Raw genomic sequence first — 18,620 nt, 5'->3', positions numbered from 1 at the left:
TGCTGAGTCCGTTCTGATCAGCACCTGCCAACATGTCAAATAACTAAAGACAGCCAGAACCACTTTGTTGTTAATAAATTTTGTTTTGAGATTTTAATTCATGATTTTGGGCTCAGATTTGCTTACAAATAAGTTTTGAGTTCTTACTTGCTCTAAAAATGCTTAATTCTCTCCTATCTGTGCTTGGGGAGAGAGAGGTTTTGGATTTGGGGTAGATATGTGTCATAGGGAAGCAGAGTGGCACAGATAACATAGGAGGTAAAATGGTTTTCCCAGCATTGTAGGTGTCTTTGACTATGTTAGTTTTTTTATGTTTACATTTTCACGTTCCCATTTTACTGCTTTTGATTATACTCTTGTTGGTTAAGATTAAATTTGTGTGCATCTCCTAAGATTATATGCAATGTGAGGCATGATGTTGGAAGCAATAGAAATAGAACTTGGAAAATGGTCCCTGATAATCCGTGAATAATATAATCCACGTAGAGGTAAAAGCAAAGATTGACTCTATAAATTGTGGGATTAATGGGTGTTTTTGTCCGTTTTTCTTTTTTGCTTATTTTTTGAGTAGGTAATACAGTCATATGATTCAAAGATCAAAACCATATAAAAATTTTATAGAGAGATGTCTCATTCCCATCCCTGGACCCATATGCCCTATTCTTCAGCTTCCCATAACTATTTTATTGGTTTCTTATGTGTCATCCATAATTTCTGAAAGCAAATAGAAATATACTTGAATGTATATTACACAGCGATACCATAAACATCATTCCGCATCTTGCTTTTTTGTGATTATCAGTATATCTTGGAGATCATTCCATCTCAGTATGGAGAGAGCTACCTAATTAATTGTCTTTAAAGCTGCCCAATAGTCCATTATATGGTTGTACTCTTACATATTTAATCGGTTCATATGTAATGACATTGGGTTATGTCTAGTTCTTCACTCTTACAAGTGATGCTGCTTTGAATCATTTTGATTATATGGCGTTTCATCCATGTGTATGTATACATCTGTAGGATAAACTCCCAGGAGTGAAATTGTTAGTCAAAGTATATGTGCATTTGTCATTTTGATAGTTACTGCCCAAATCCTCTGCACGAATTTGTATTGGTTGTACCAATTTACATTCCTGTTTAAGAGTAGGGATTTCCCCAAGCCTTGGCAACAAGTTTTGTGGTTAAACTTTTGAATTTTTGCCAATCTGATAAGAGAAAAATTGTATCTCATAGTGGTTTCAGTTTGCATTTCTTATTAATAATGTTGAGCATCTCTTACTATATCCTAGATCTGATCGTATTTTCTCTTTGTGAACGGTCTGGTCATATTCTTTGCTTGTTTTTCTGTTGGCTTTTTGTTAGTTTTTGTATGTTTTAAAATAACTGGTCTATTTTGGAGTATTTTTAGACTTACAGAAAAGTTGCAAAGATTTACTGTTTCTTTTTACCCATTTTGCTGTCATTAGCTCTGTTAATTATGTTAGGTGGTGTAAAGAGGTCCAGGTCTCCTGGAATTCTGGGCTTGTCACAGGTATGTCATCCCAAAGAAGGATGCAGATCCAATTTATGACTCTTAAGCTGCCTCAGGGGATGTTCTAGTTACAGATGTGGGAGGTTCCTCCGAGCCTCTGACTAGCTTACATTGTTGGGGCATACAACGTAGAGCCTGTCCTCCGATATTCTTCTTTTACTTGCGAAACTTATTAACTACAAGGGTTATTGAAGTGAAAACCTTGCCTCGAGTTTATATTTCTTGAGATTTACTTCCAGTTATAAATGTGGTTTTCAAATGACTGAATCTTTCATAGACCAGGTTTCAAGCACATTAAATAGTTGGTGATTTCCCCCTTCTCTTCATCACATGCTAATTGGGAGAATGAATAGCTGTAATTTTTCTGGAGCATCATGCTGTCATTTTGTCCTGTGAATGAGTTCTCGGAGTACAGAGCTAAAACGTGGGGGCAGAGGTGCCGGTGCCGTTCCCATGCGGAGACACGCGTGGATCTTTGTGTCCCGCAGGGGTCGGCCTCCCCTGGAAGTTAGGGGCACTGGCTCTAGAGTAAGACCTCCTGGCTTCAGATTCCTTCTTTGCCACTGCTAGCTGTGTCACCTTGAACACATTACCTAACTGTTTTGTGCTTTACTCTCCCCATTTGTAAAATGGGGATCGTGATAGCACCTGCCTCATTGAGGTGGTAATGAGGACGGGATGTGATAACACGTGTGAAGTGCTTAGCACAGGCCTGGAGCCTGATGAGTTGCCAATAAATAAATAGTGGCTCAACAGTAGTGGAGAGCAGTGATTTCAGAGACCATCGTTGTGTGGAATTTGACTTCGTTTACCTTGTGAAGAATGTAGCCTGCAGACAGGGATGTCATACATGCAGCCAGTATTTGAGTACCTGGCAGTGCGAGACGATAATTAACATTTCTGTCATGTCTTGCAGTTTAGGAATTTTACAAATGTCATTTACCTCAATGAAATCTCACAAAGTAGCTCTGAGATATGATTATCCTCAGTTTATAGTTGAGGAGATGGAGGGTCAAATGCCTTATCTGATGAGCTCACCATCACAGACCTCCTTGCTGGTGGAGTTGGGATTTGACTCCAGGCCTCCTGACATTGACTCTCCAGATGCTCTCTAAGAAGAGAGTGTCAACAAAGGAAGAATCTGGAATGGTTCCCAGGTGTCCCTGGGTTTAGGTCATACTCTTCTAGGGCAGCAGAGCTAGAAGGAAGCCTGAGGTTGGCCCACCTCTTTGCGTGACTAATGAAGGCACTGCTGTGCTCGCAAGGGACTCGGGGACGTGCATGGTGCTGGCAGGCAGCTTTATGGAGAGGGCAGGGTTCTCCTTGGCTGTTCCTGGGTGGTCTTTGGGGGCTGATTAATTGCTGGCATGGAGGGGGTTTATTATGGGAAAAATAGATAAATTCAGAGAGGGGAGGACCTGTAACTTGAGAAGCATGCGGTTTTCCTGGGATATTTTCCTAAGAGCACAAATAAAAGGGCTGTAGTTTAGTATTCAGATGTGGTTCCAGTTGTGCAAGGGCAAAGAGAAAGAGGCAAAGGCAGGGAGACAAGGAAGGAAAGTGAGTGAGTGATTTGAAAAAAAGTCAGTGAGAGACCTTTGTGGGCACATCGATAGTGTCTCCAGGGCAGGCGTTTGAACTCCGGGGAACTTGGTATATAAGGGAGAACGTCTTTAGCAGTTCTAGGACCTGAAGCAGACTGGGTGGCCTTGGGGTGTGTCACCTTTTCTCCTGGGAGTGGAGGGAGGGGTGCAGAAGCTACCCCATGGTATTCCTCTCAGAATTGCACTTGGGGTGACTTCTGCTTCAGGTGGGAGGTTATTCTAGGCAGAGCCGGAGTGGACCGGCAACATCAGTCTCCTTGAGGTCTTGTTAGAAATGAAGATTTGGGAACCCTACCCCAGAACTGCTGAGTTGTAATCTCCAGGGGGTGGTATTCAAGAATGTGTATTTTAGCGAGATCCTTAGGTCATTTGTCTGCATGTTAATTTATGGAAGCATTGCTCTAGTCTAGAGGCGTTCCATCTCCTCCTTAGGGTTCTATGCTGCCGGGATTAACCTGCTATTCACGAAATAGGTACTGATTTCTTGTTTTGTAGGCACAATACAAAGGTGGACTCTAGTGTGGATCATACCTCTCCGGGAGCAGACAGTCTAGATGAAGAGACAGGATTGTCTACAAATAATTAGTGTAAAGATAGTGTGAAAGGCCAGGAGCAGAGGCACCCAGAAGGCCTGGGACCGTGTGGAGGATAAATGTGTTTCTCTGGGGGTGTGTAGGGGCCAGAGGTGTGCATTACATCAGTGTACAACTTCTGTGTAATTCTAATCTGTGGTCTGTCGCTTCTTTGCAAGCCTGACCGGTGGCCTGACTTGGGCCAGCGAATGGCCATAGCAGTGTATTATTGCCTGTAGCCTGTCTGAAACCTGTTCAGCATGCCGCCATCACTTGACTGTCTGCTTTATTGACTCGATAAATACTTTAAAGATTGCCAGGGTAATGAAGATGACTCCTGGAAGGACATCCCCACCATCTGCTTCTGGGTCTTCTCTCACCTGTGTTGCCTCTTCTCAAAAACCTGCATGCCCACACTCTGTAAAAGAAAAAAAATTGATTTGTCACTGAATTTCCATGCCTCAGCCTGGGAGAAATGTAAATGTTGTACTGGCCTTTAGTACTCTGCCTTCAAGCCTAGATTTAGAGCTGATCATTATACTTTTAGAGTAGGTTAGGTATGAAAATAGCAGCAGGTTGAAGAGTCAGAGGAAACTGTTTGCTCTCATCTGCTGGTTTGGTCAGGGTGGAAGTACGAATATTAATACAGTCCGCTTAAACAATAAAATAACTCCCAAGGAAGAGGAACTATAAACTTTAGTAAATATCAGAGATGTTAAATGCTAAAAATAAAGGCTCTTTGCAGTTGTTTGGCTCTTTAAAGAGAGTGTTTATTGGTCAGGAGGGCTGGTGTGTTTGGTCATGTTTTGCTAGCTTTTTTTCTTTTCTTTTTTTTCTTGGTATGCATGTGTGTAAGTGCATCAGAATATAAATTAGTTAATTAAGTAGGACAGTGTTTCTAGAGTGTGAAATAGTAACCTGGCTAGCCAACTTAATTAAATCCTTTGTCATTTTCCTTTTGAAACAAGTTTCATCTTGGGAGGTCACTATGTCCTGGCTGTTGTACTTCTGAAATGTACCTTTTGACTCTATCCTCTCCTTTGTCTCCTTTTTCTCCTGTCCGGCAACTTGCACTGACTTGTCAGCTGACTTCATTCTCTCTCCCCCAGCTGTCCACTGTGCCACAACCACTAGAGACTTCTATCAGAAATCCCAAACTCTGTATGTTCCAGCTAAAGTCTACGGAAACCTCCAGAGGCTTCCTGTTGTCTGTAGGACGTACTGTTTTTCCCAACTCCGTAGTGTGCCATATAAGACTCTTTATAGTCTGCCTCCAAAATACTGTTTCAGCCTCATTTTTAGGCTTACTCATCCCTGGGTCCATCCAGCCCACAGACCTATCTGCTATTTCCAGTACAAACAAAATATCACCAATAGTAGGCTTACATTGGTAGGTGCCATTCTAAGTGTTTGGCGAGCATTGTCTGATGCCATTATTAAATTCAACACCAGAGACTTTTGTCATTTGTTCAAGGTCATGCACCTTGTGTTAGAGCTTGACTATTTTGATAGTCTCGCTTCTGTTCCCCGCTTTTATGTTTCTGTGCCTTTTGCTTATATGTTTTCTATGCCTAAAATGTCTTCCTCTTCTGTCTTCTTAGACTTGGAAACTTAGGTGTTAGGCATTCCTGACAAGGTGCTTCCACAGATCTTGGTGTCTGTCTCAGTTGAGCCTGATAACATCCTTAGCAGTAGTATCATCTAGTACTACTAGGAGGAGCTGGTCCCAAATCTTAATTTTTTTTTTTTCCCATTTCCCCTGCAAATAGTAGGTGCCTAATAGAATGAATGCATGGATGGATGGTCATCATCAGTGTCTGACTCCTTTTGTGATTTGAGTCGAGTGTCCTTGGCCAAGTTTAAGGCTTCAGAAATTGCTGTGTGGAAAGAATGCATGTTATTTTAGCCATATCAGATTGTAGCCAGGGATAGTCCAACAAGCAAGGATCAAACGCCAACAAAGTTGTTGGTGTTTTTATTTGGGTCCAAGTGGAATATCAGAAGAATTTGGAATGGGCCTACTTATGGCAAGTTACTTATTTCTTCAGAGTTGATTGTCTGATTTGTGGCTGTATTAGTTTGCTAGTGCTGCCATAACAAAGTACCAGAGACTGGGTGGCTTAAACATAATAAATCTATTATCTCACATTCTGGAGGCTAGAAGTCCCAGACCAAGATATTGGTGGGGTTGTTTTCTCCGGAGGCCAATCTCCTTGGCTTGCAGATGGCTGCCTTCTTGCTTGCTGTGTCCTCGCTTCGTCTTTTACTGTGTGTGCAGTGCACGTTGTGTCCAAGTGTCCTCTTCTTAAAAGGACACTAGTTACAGATGACCTTTGGAAATTGCATGTATAAGTTTGACTCCCTCCAAAACTTAACTACTCATAGCATACTGTTGACTGGAAGCCTTACTGATAACAACAACCAATTGACACGTATTTTGTATGTTATATGTATTATATACTGTATTATTACAATAAAGTAAGCTAGAGCAAATAGTTATTAAGAAAGTCATAAGGAAAACACATTTTTGGTACTATATTTAAGTGGACCTTCACAGTTCAAACCTGTGTTGTTTAAAGGTCACCTGTAGTATTAAGGCCCAATCTAAAGAACTCATTTTAATTACCTTTTTAAAAGACCATATCTCCAAATATGGTCATGTTTGGAAGTACTAAGAGTTAGGACTCCAACATAGAAATTTTGGGGGAACATATTTTAGTCCCTGGCAGTGTATTATGGAAGTTCCTCTACTTAACCCCTCCCCTTTCTGCCTTTTCCTTTTGTTTTCTTCCTTCTGGCAATTTTGTTTTACCAGAGGGCTGTTGGGAGGAGAAGCAAAGATAGAAGAAAAATACATTTATTTTGGGTGAATTTCGGGAAATAGCTGGTGGGGGGAATGGCTGAATCCATTGGTGAAAATGAGATTTTGATATTGCCTCTAGATGTGTATTGTCCTGGCACATTCTGTTCTGGTTTCCCGGGCAGATGAAAGCTGGCTGTGTGTTGGAAGGCTGGGGAAGTGTCTATTCTTATATTAAGTGGAAAGGGAAATTGATAATCCAGCTTTTTCAGTTGCCTGGAAAAGTGAGAACTCTATCCTTATCTGAATTTCAGCCCTTCTTCCTAGAAGTAGCTCAGGGACTTGGTGAGCACACTGAGGGTAGGGGGCAGCCCTCTCCCGTGGCTGACAGCCTGTGTGGCACAGAAGCAGAAGCTGAGAAAACATGTGTCACCCTGAATTACTGAATTTGTGCGTCCCAGCTACGTTGTTGTTCCCCAGACCTTTTGTGAGGGGTTTTTCTTTATCCTTGTTTGTTAATTCCTACCCTTGTCTCCAGTTCTCAGTTGTGGCTTATGTCTTTTCTTCCCTTTCTCTTTGTGATTATCAAGTAATTTATTAAATGGAGACAAGCTTAACTAGACATTAAATAATTGCAGGTGTGCAGCTGAATTGAGCTGCTGTCCTTTAACTAGGAACTCACAGCTGTTTGTGTTGTATTGTGTGATGAGATTACACTTTACCTCATTTGGTTACATGATCTCTGGCATATTGTGAGGTGCAAGAATGTTGAAGCTTCTGCTTTAAGCAGTACACAAAGGCTGGTATGTTCTCAGGAAACCAACATAAAAGGTACTGGGAGGTCAGGTCTGGAGTCTTTGCGATATTTTTTTCCTGGAATTTTTTTCATTTCCTTTGCCTTTTTCTTGATAGGGAGCACCTGATTTGCTCCTTGACTGTCAAATATGATCAGTTATCACATCTTAAAACTGTTTTAAAAAAACAAACAAAAAACTGTTTTTTATATTGTTAAAGCAGGGCTTTTCGGTTTCCTTCAAAGGAAGAGAGAGATCAGCAGTATGTTGGACAGATTAGTTCCTTCTGTGCTTTTATTAGACCTCATCTGCATGCTTCTTTTATACAAATTTGCCTCATCAGTAAAAAGTGTCACTTTTACAAATGTAAGATTTAGTCATGGGTTAGGTTGTAGTGCCATCAGTTTGCTTTCTTTGTCTGGTTTCATAATTTATAATAGTTGCTAGAAGTAGACACTACTTTCACAGTATCTAGCTCAACACAGAATTTAGAGTAAGCTATTAATAAAGGATTGCTTGAGTAAACTAGGCAGTAAGCCTAATGGTTTTAATAACCAATATACATGGATCTACTCTCAGGACATACAGGTATAAGAAATGTCATGTTGCCACTTGACTGCTTTGTGACCTTGGGCATCCTACTTAAATGTCTTAATCTTTGGTTTCTTCATCTAGGTGGTTGTGAGGATTAAAGATATTTGCATTAGATATGTGCATGCACACAGCATTTGCATGCATGCAATGTGCCTGGCACTATTCTGGATACTGGCTACATTTGTGAACAAAGCAGACCAAGTTCCTGCCCTGGTGGGATTAAATTCTAGATCTAGTTTTTTAAATTTAATTTATTTTTATCTTAGAGAAGGAGGGAGAGAGAGAGAGAGTGCGTGAGTGGAGGAGAGGGGTGGGGGGGGAGGGAGAGAGAGAGGGAGAGACTATGAATCCCAAGCAGGCTCCACAGCCAATATGGAGCCCGACGTGGGGGCTCAATTCCATGACCCTGGAGTCATGACCTGAGCTGAAATCAAAAGAGTCCAACGTTCAACTGACTGAGCCATCCAAGTGCCCCATATACTTTAGACTGTCTACCAGGGAGAATCCACTTGGTGGGAGAACATGATAGCTACCATTTGTGAAAAAAAAAAATAACTGAAATATGTAGCTAATAATGGTTTCTTTATTTGGTACATTTAAACACTGTTTCAATCTAGTACACGTCTGGCATATAGAGGGAGCCTTAAAGCCCTTCCCATACTTTTTCATATCATCTACAGCTGTCTGTATTTATGGGTTTGTCTATTAAAAAAAAATTGGTTAGAGTCTCTATCTGGGCTAGGGATTGTTGGTCATGGGATGCTGACTTCTCTGGGAGTTTGCTTTTAGGCTGTCTCTCAGGTTCCAGAAGGGGACTCCAAGAATGAGTTCTGAGTGACATGTTTGATCCTTTGAATCTTTTCATGGAAGTGCAGTTTGTTCAAGTAAAGTCTGGATGGCTCAGAGACTACACTGTGATGTTTAGCTTACCTAACCCTGTCTGATACACTCTTTGCTAGTGTCTACAGAAACACAAGCAGAGAAATATCCCAGGGTTTCAGACTGATTAGCTCTCTTAAACTCTTATTCTTAATGGGTGACTGAAAGAAAAAATAGTTTTGAGATTTTTCTCTTTTTACCGATGACTAATAGAAACAAAAAGACACTGGCCATCTTTCAGAAGCATTGCAAACGTATTCTGATTGTGGGCTTCTGGAGTTCAGACGTGGGAGGGTGTTAGTGACCAGATGTCAGTTCCTTGGGGACAGGGGTGGTGGTTGTCAGTGAATCTAGAACTGTATCTTGAGAGGAATGGGCAGTGGCTTCTGTAGGGACACAGAGATGTCCGACACCTGTCATGCACTATGCTGAATGCTGGGTCTATAGTATTTGGAGTATTTGAACCAGGGCTAGCCCATAATGTATCTGTGTTGTTATGAGAGATCTATCAGGTTGAGAGCTGTGAACCCATCATATGGTTGCAGTTTGCATCCTTCCTGTGTTTCCTCTTAGGGAATAAATAATATATGATAATGAAAAAAAGCATGTTTTTGTGGCTTTTTTTAATTGAATTTTGATTTAGGACCCTTTATGTTGTGGGTGTTTTTGAAGGTTGTGGAATTTGGTTGCTTATTGAGAATGCTTTGAGAAAATTGGATCTCTGACCTACAACCAGTCCCACATTGAATTCCTTCCACTTACTGCTACAAAGAAATACACATTTTTGTTGAAGCTGAGGGAGGGGTGTTACCTGCTTGTTTATCAGAGCCTCCAAAAGTAGCTCAGACATCCCTGATGCCTCAGCTGATGTCCTTGCTCCCTGGTTGGGTGTTTGTGTCTGAAGTACTTGCTTCCTTGGCTGTGGGTTAGGTCACAGAGCCCATTGCTATGGAGATTATTGCAAAGGAGCAGACTTAGCAGGATTGCACAAGGCTAGCCAGTGGCTGGGTTTAGACTACCTTGGAAGAATTGGCTTAAGGCCAGAGAGGAAAAGTTTAGAAACCTTTCTTCCTCTTTGGTGGCGCTGATGCCAGTGAAACCAGACTGAAGTTCTTGTGCCTTTTTTCAGGAATAGGGTCATACATATAGCTCATTGGACTTAAATTAGTTGGTGTGAATTACAGGCAGGGGCTTTATGTAGGTGCCATGTGTAAATCATTGTGCTGTCCAGGTGGAGTTAATTTTTTTTTTTTTTTTTGAGAGAGAGCGTGAGAGCTTGAGCACGAGCAAGGGAGGGGCAGAGGGAGAGAGAGAATCTTAAGCAGGCTCCACACCCAGTGCAGAGCCTGACGTGGGGCTCCATCTCACAACTGTGAGGTCATGATCTGAGCTGAAATCAAGAGTCGGACGCTTAACTCACTGAGTTACCCAAGTGCCCCAGGTGGAGTTAAATTTGATATCAGAAGAATGAGTTAGCCTAATGGGGGGTAACAGTGGGTTATTAAGGTGTTCTTCAGTACAACCAGAAATTTTCACTCCATAATGTTTTTACTGTAACTTCTCATTCTTGGTGTTGAATCAGGCCCACATGGCCATTCTGATGGTTTGGAAAAGTTTTCGTCCATGAGAGTGGTCTTCTTAAAGATGGTGAATCAGAATCATCTCATCATTGCAGGTAAGGAGGTACTTTTGTTCTCTGAGTTTGCTGCAAGCATGTGCTGACTCAGAGAGGAAAGGGCAAAACCAGACATTTTTCTTTCTGTTGAATCTTTTCATGATGAGGGTTTTGTCCTTTTAATAAAATAAGCCAGAGCTCTAAACTTTATTAAGTGAGAGGTCTGGGGCGAAGGAGAAATGATGCAAAATGCTGTCCTGTTTCTTAGACAACTTTACTGGTACCTTTTGAGCTGTGTCCATTGGCTCATTGTTTCAGAAACATCACACAAAATGTCTTACTCCTTTTTCTAGTTGGCTCTCTTTAAACTTTTCTTAGGGGAACCTGGGTGGCTCAGTTGGTTAAGTGTCTGACTCTTGATTTTGGCTCAGGTCATGATCTCACAGTTTGTGAGTTCAAGCCCCATTTGGGGCTCTGTGCTGACACTGTGGAGCCTGTTTGAGATTCTCTCTCTCTGCTCCTCCCCCACTCACGCATGCACTTTTTCTCTGTTTCTCAAAAACAAATCAACGTAAAAAAAATAAAATTTTCTTAAAAAAATGCCAAAACTTTTCCAAGCCAGCTAAATAAACCCAAATATGGAATGATCTGAAATGACTTAGACAAAGCAAATGATTCTGACTTTCCCAGCTGGGGGACTTTGTCTTCTTGAAGGCCAGCCCTCTAAATTATGGGAAGATCCAAAGCAAAATTGAGTTAAATAAGTCCCCTAATTCCCATAAGTAATTTCTAAATTATCCTTTTATATACCTTACTTGTAATGCAGCTTGCAAGTGAGTATCACTGTGAGAGCTACAGTTTGTTAGGGTTTAGATCTTAATTAGCTCCATGAGAGTGCATCCTTTTGAAGTTGTATACAACAGGTTGTTGGCTAGTTTTCCAAAAGCAATTAAAATGCCCACTGTTGTAATTAAGCGTGTTACTGGTTGTATGTTCTAGTTATAGAATGTATTTGACAATTAAAGAAACTGAGAGTGAGGCTTTTGGCTGGGCTCTTTGGGATGTAGTAGACTGACTGCCACCTTAATACTCTGTAAGGAGAGTCAAGTGGTGTGTACGGGACGTACATCGTAGGTCATGTCTTAGACCTTTGAGTATTTATTGTTACTCCATAAGTAAAAGCAACTATAGGTTTGTTTTTGTTTTTTAATTGAAGTATAATTAACATAGTGTTATATTAGTTTCAGGTGTACAATGTAATGATTCAACAGTTCTATACATGACTCGGTGCTCATCATGGTAACAGATTTTTAGGCAAGTGCTAAAGTTCGGGAGTGTGAATTCCTGATTATATACTACTGTATATACAGGAGACAAAAATCCAAACGTCCAAATTACAGTCTTTAGCTGAAAGTCCTTTTTATAAAGCTTTGCCTTATCTTTTAAGAAGGTTGCTTGACTCTGACAGTGAACATTTAATCTGTTAAGCTAACATCTCCATTGCTGTGATCAAATTTTTTTATCTGGTTGTTGAAAGGGAAGTTTGGGAGAAATGCCGCCAGGTACAAGATGTGGTTTAATGTCTGTTTCTGAACTGCGTACAGCGTGTAGAAGTTGTTAAACTGCACGCCCACCATGGCACAGTGAGATTTGGTCTGGCCCATGGGAGAAGCTTTGATGGTCAGGGCTGGTCTTGATGGCAGATACAGTTCTTCACAGTTTCCTTTGCATGCTGCATGACTTCTATTCTTTCCTTTCTCCTGTTGACCATTTTGGACCGTTTCTTTGTTCCTTAACACCAAAATGGCATGGTGACTGAGACCATGGGACAAATGAGTCATTTATTGGACAGGTGAAAATCAGTACTTAAAGTGAAGTTGGGCTTTTCTCGTGTATTTTATTTTGAAATACATTCAGCACTCAAAGGAAAATGGACCATTTAGTTTTGTGATTCCATCCCTTTGCCTTGCCTGTTAGTGCCCTCCCCCGCCCCCCCCATGCAATTAACATGAAAATGATGGTTAAAAATGAGCTTAGCATTTAGAGCTGGGCGGGAGGAAGGCTTCATAGCATGTTAAAATCAGAGAAAAAGAGAAAAGGGCAAGTGTTTTGTGATTATTACTTGGTTTTGAGGAATAGTGAAAGGATTGAGTCTTATAAATGTACTTCTTACCAGAGTTATTTTAAGGTTGTGATTAATGATAAAATTATTTTTATTGTACAAAAAATTAGAATTATTAGAGATACACTATTTACTTATGGCTCTCTAGATATATCTGTGTTAAACCTATAATATATTAGTATGAAATAAATTTAAAGGCTCGTGAGTCTGAGGACACTTGCTTTAAATTCATTTATACAGGTACTTTCTGTGCTTCCTTTGTAGCAAGTTTTCCATAATTTATTTCTAGTCTTGTAGAAATACAGGAGAAAAAAACCAACCAGATTATTAGCTTGGTTCCTTTGAGTTTTACAATTTTCCCATGTACAGAACAAAATAAAACCAGTCTTTGGTGAAGTCCTATGAGATAAGATTACTGGTTCTGAGGAAATGACTATCTCCAAAGTGTACATCTGTATGTAATATGTTGTATGCATTATGTGTGGTGTTTTATAGTTAAAATACAACATAATCATCATGAAATAATGCACATGAAATGAGATGTTACAATAAGATGAGCTTGGCTTAAAAAGAAACAAAGAATAAACATGGAATTTCTAAGCAGTTTTACTTGTAGGTCTAATGAGTCTAATTAGTCTTACTCGTAGCTCAGATGTCCGCTTGGTATGCTTTACTGCATAAAGTCGTATTCAGCCTCCCAATTCAGAGTAATTCCCCTCCTTTGTGCCCCATAGCGCCCCATGCTTCCCTCATTGTGGCACTTCCTGATCTATATTGTGTATTCCTCCATTTGAGTATAAAGTGTTAGGACATGAGCAGATAATTATGCTTTTTATTTTGCCTTTTATTTTACTTTCCCCCTCTGAATTCCTTTTTAAAAAAATTAAAATGTCATTGACACACAATAAACTTCAAATAAAGTGCGTGACGTGTTAAGTTTTGACCTAGTATATACTCGTGAAAGCATCCCACAGTTAGGGTAATGAACATATTCAGCACCCTTAAAAGTTTCCTCTTGCCTTTTTGTAATACTTCCCTCCTCCCTCTTTCTGCTCTTTGTCCTGATCTGGTTTTTTTTTTTTTTTTTTATCACTGTAGATTACTTGGCATATCCAATAATTTTATATAAATGGCATCTCCTACAGTTTGTACTCTTTTCTTTTGTCTGGCTTCTTTCACTCAGCATAATTATTTTGAGATTCATCCATGTAATAGCATGTATTGATAGTTTCCTCTTTATTGCTTAATATTCTTCTGTTGGTTGGATATATTAAAGTTTGTTTATCCACTCATCTCTTTTCGGGCATTTCCATTGTCTGCCATTATAAATAAAACTATGAATACTGGCATGTGAATATGCCATGAATATTGGCATACAAGCCTTTGTATGGACCTCTACTTTCATTTCTCCTAGGTAAATCCCTGGGAATGGAATGTCTGTGTCATATGACAGGAATATGTTTAAATTTATAAGAAACTGCCAAACAGTTTTATAAAGTCTTTGTATCATTTTACATTCCTGCCAACAGTGAATGAGAGTTCTAGTTCCTTCATATTCTTGCTAACAGTTGGTATGATAAATATTTTAAAAAATTTAGCCATTTTCATAGGCATGTAATAGAACCTCACTGTGGTTTAAGTTTGTATTTCCCTAACGGCTAGTGATGTTAACTGTCTCTTCATGTACTTTTGTCCATATAGCTTCCTTTGAGAAGGCTATGCTTAAATTTTTTGTCCTTTTTTTGGGAAAGGTTGTTTTCTTACTGAATTTCAGGAATTCTTTGTGTATTCTGAATTCTTTTATCAAACGTATGATTTGCAAATATATTTTACCATCTTACAGGTTTGTCTTTCCGTTCCCATTAAGAATGTCTTTTGAAGGGCAGAAGTTTTAATTTTGGTGAAGTATAAATACCAGTTTGTTATTTTATGGATTATATTTCTGGTGTCTTAGTTAAGAAATCTTTGCCTAACCAAAGTCACAAAGATTTTTTTCCAGAAGTTTTGTGGTGTTAGATTTTACATTTAGGTCTGTGATTAATTTTGAGTTAATTTTAGTATGATGTGAGGTATGGATGAAATTGATTTTTTTTTTTATGGATATTCAGTTGTTTCCACATCATTTGTTTAAAAGACTATCTTTTCTCCATTGAATTGCCTTTCTACTTTTGTCAAAATTTGATGTTTCTGTATGTGTGGATCTATTTAAGATTCCCTATTCTATTCCAATAGTTTTATGCTTATCCCTTCTTCAGTAATCATACTGTCTTGCTTATTGTAGGTTTATATTGTCTTAAAATCGAAGTCTTCCAATTTCACCATTTGTCTACATTGTTTGTACTACTTAGCGCCTTTGCCTTTCCATGTAAATTTCATTTTTTTTTTTTAAAACGTTTATTCGTTTATTTTGAGAGACCGAGAGGACCAGCTGGGGAGAGGGGCAGAGGGAGAGAGAGAATCACAAGCAGGCTCTGTGCTGTCATGTGGGGCTTGAGCCCATGAACCTTGAGATCATGACCTGAGCCAAAATCAAGAGTCAAACACTTAACCGACTGACCCCTGGCCCCATCCCCAGTACCCCACCATGTAGATTTTAGAATCATCTTGCTTATTATCTGAATATCCTCCTGGGATTTTGATTGAAATTGTATTAAAGCTGTAGATGAGTTTTGGGAGCATTGTTTACCATATTGGGTCTTCAAATTTATGATCATAGTTATGTCCCTCTACTTATATTGATCTTTTTTGATTTCTTTTCATCAACATCTTGTAGTGTTCAGCATACTTGTCACATATATATTTTATAATTATTCTTTTTTACATAGCTTTCATTCATAAGATTCAGAGACTTCTCTTTGGTGCTTTTCATGTTTATATTACATCCTTCTATTAATAACTTCTCTGGTGTTAGCCTTCAGTATTGCTTAAGTTTTCCAAAGGCAAACTTTCTAAAGTTTTCCAAAGAGGAAGCCAAATGAAATTTGGAGTCAAATCTGCCATAGGAGATTATTGACTACCTAGGTTACCCTGCTTGGATTTAACTCTTTGGCTTATATAATTTCTCTTGAGGCATAAGCCAAAAACAGTGATACCATATAATTCCAACTGTGGTTAAAAGAAGGATTTTAAATGGCTGAAGAGCTGACCATTTTTTATGCTGCTTATATTGAGAGGCCACTGGTAGTTTGTGAAACACTGTCAGTGTTTCTTACCCAGAAAGCAGTTGAGGACATATTTTAGGTTGGGAACAGGAAATTCACAGGCTGGTGGAGTGCTGTAGCGGAAGGATTCCTCAGGGATCATCAGTTCACAGAAAGGGAAAGAAACACTCGGTTACTTGGTTTCCTTGGAGAAACATCTTCTCAGTGAGCTCTTCCTGAAATGCATTCTGTTTCCATCGGAATCCAGATTCCTAGCCCTTCCCACTGAGCCGATTATGTCCGTTGAGCGTAGGCAGTCAGAATGGAGAGGTGAAGGGTCGGTGTTAGAGTTGAGGTGGCTGTTGACCAGAGATGATGCTGTGCCCGGTGAGATTGTTAGGAGAACTTCCTGTGCGGGACAGATGCGGGTGGTGATTGCTCACACACACTAGTGGAGTTGCCTTCTCCAAACACTATTCTAAATGACTGATGCATATGAACTGGTCTGATCTGAACAACCTTGTGAGGTATACATACTGTGATCATTCCATTTTGTGAGTGAGCAAAATGAAGCACAGAGCAAAAGCAGGAATTTTTCCAGTAGGTGATGGAGGCGGGAGAGGAATCTAGGCAGTCTGGCCCTAGAGTACACATTTGTAGCCACTACACTTGTTTGTCAGATGGTCAGAGAGCATGTCTGTTAGGAGATCCTGTAGGTGAATGATCCCTAAAAACCTCTCTGCTAGTCTTGGGGACCGTGGGGTTCAGTTTTCTTGAGTTTTAAAATAAGAGAGACTTCTGTCAGTGATAAGATGGACACTTCATTTCTGAAGTTCTAATTTAAAGCTCTTTGGGACATACAGGTTTTCAAATAGAAAATGTGTGTGTGTAAAAGTTTCACTGCTTTAAAAGTCTTCCCCTCCCACAACTACATAGTCTCTGGTTTAAATGTTTGTTTCCCAAGTCTTTTCCCAAGGAAGGACATACTCAGGCTTATATCTAAATGGAATTGAATGGGCCTTTCTTTGATTTATAATGTGGCAGCAGGAGACTGTTTGGCTATGCATACCTCTACAGGGCCAGGTATAAGCAGTTTTAGAGAATCCTAGCCACTAAAATAAACAGGTGTTGGTGGGCAGAGGCTATGGGTGGCTGCCTGGCTCTGGCTGGCAAAACATTCCTGGGTGGCATTTGCCACCAGTTCCCTGGGTGTGGGCACCAGAGAGTGTAGGGGAGGAGTTGGCCTGATGAGCTCTGTGTTTGTGGCACATTATGGAAACTTTATAGTGTTTTAGCTGCTCTCTCTTGGGTGGGCATAGAGCCATGCTTGGCCCTAACTCTTAGAGGAAATAGGACAGAGAAGTGGACAATGTTCTGGACTGTGTGGAGGATGGAGACCACAAGGAAGGGATGGAAGGGAGCAGAATAAAAGGGAAAAGCAGTGATTTTAGATGCACTTTGCTTCAGGTTTTCCAGCATCAGGGAAACCATGCACCTCCAGCAGTGTGTAGAATTTGTGCTTTGGGAAGGAAGTAGGTCTTTTTGAGTGTAATCTGGAGTGATTCTTTCTTGAAGGAGGAAATGAAGATGATTGAGAGGCTGTCTCTCTCATACATACGTACATATCTTGTTTTGCTAATTACAGGGCAGTTGGATAGACCTCATCCACTGTTTTAATCTTTGGGTGTGAGTAAATAAGAGAGACATACTGGGTAGGAGGAGAGTCTTTTTGTCCCTGCTAACAAGGGAGGCGAAAGGTGGCATTTGAACTTTTGACTCTTCAATTTAAATTCCTAACAATTTATTGGGAGCCTATTATGTGCCAGGTACATCACACGGACATGGGCTATGGCATCTAAAGGCTAACTGTTGAAACGGTTTATGTTGGTCTGGATATACTTCCACTAATCTGTATTTGTCATATAAGACAAAGATTATCATTGAAATTTATATTAAAGATTATCCTTTAAAACTATTCAGCACATGTTACCATTCTTAGAATGTGGGGGCATATTGGGATCTTTAGTGGGTATATTTGTTTCCTGTGTCCTGTTGTAACAAATGACTATAAATTTAGTGGCTTAAAACAACACAGATTTATTATCTTGCAGTTCCGTAGGTTAGAAGTCCAACATGAGTCTCCCTAGGCTAAAATCAAGGTGTTAGTAGGGCTGGAGGCTTCTTCTGGAGGTTGGAGGGCAGGTTCTGTTACCTGTGTTTTTCAGCTTCTAGAGGCTTTTGCGTTCCGTGGTGTGCGGTCCCTTTCTTCATCTTCAGAGCCAGCAATAGCAGATTGAGTCCTTCTCATGATGCCATCTCTCTTTTTCCCACTTCATAGTCTTATCCTCCTCTTCTATTTAAGAACCTTTGAGATTCTATTAGGCCCACTTGGACAATCCAGGATCATCCCCTTATTTCATTTTATTATTATTAAAAAACTTTTTTTTTTTTTTTTTTTGACAGAAAGAGAGAGGCAGAGGGAGGGAGAGAGAAAATCTTAAGCAGGCTTCATGCCTAGCATTGAGCCCGATGCGGGGCTCCATCTCATGAGCTTTGATATCATGACCTTAGCTGAAATGCTTAACTGACTGAGCCACCCACATGCCCCCAGGATAATCCCCTTATTTTAAGATTTGCTGACCAGCATCCTTAATTCCATCTACAACCTTAATCCCCCTTTCTCCTGTAACATGATACATTCATAGATTACAGGAAGTAAGGAAATTTGACATCTCTGGGGAGCCTTTATTCTACTTTCCACAGTAGTGCCGAGTTTTTCCAATTTTGCTGATTCCTCTAGTCAAGTGAAATTGTATAATGACCCTTACAGTCCTTTGCATAATGGATTGTAACATGTGAATGTGTCCTGTGTATGTAGTGGCGGGAGGCGTAACATTCATTGCCTTAAAGCCTCACACCTCTTCATTGGGATAAAACCCCAACCACCTAAACATGTAATGATCAAT

The 18,620-nt window shown here is 40.0% G+C and overlaps 1 protein-coding gene and 1 long non-coding RNA gene across 6 annotated transcripts in view; one reads left to right on the top strand and one right to left on the bottom strand.

Annotated features, from left to right (window-relative positions):
* The window catches only part of AUTS2 (activator of transcription and developmental regulator AUTS2), a 1,109,507-nt gene that overhangs the window by 93,667 nt on the left and 997,220 nt on the right, over positions 1 to 18,620 (top strand). The window lies entirely within an intron of this gene.
* LOC113594580 (uncharacterized) lies at positions 3,980 to 9,740 on the bottom strand. The gene is made up of 3 exons (XR_008294763.1): positions 9,589 to 9,740; positions 5,858 to 6,041; positions 3,980 to 4,128 (listed from the first exon to the last, which is right to left on the bottom strand). It is a non-coding gene; the product is annotated as an uncharacterized LOC113594580 (long non-coding RNA).

This window comes from Acinonyx jubatus, chromosome E3, assembly GCF_027475565.1.
Source record: "Acinonyx jubatus isolate Ajub_Pintada_27869175 chromosome E3, VMU_Ajub_asm_v1.0, whole genome shotgun sequence".
NCBI classification, from domain to species: domain Eukaryota; kingdom Metazoa; phylum Chordata; class Mammalia; order Carnivora; family Felidae; genus Acinonyx; species Acinonyx jubatus.
Note: the sequence above shows the minus strand (reverse complement) of the source record. Positions and strands in the feature narration are given on the sequence as shown.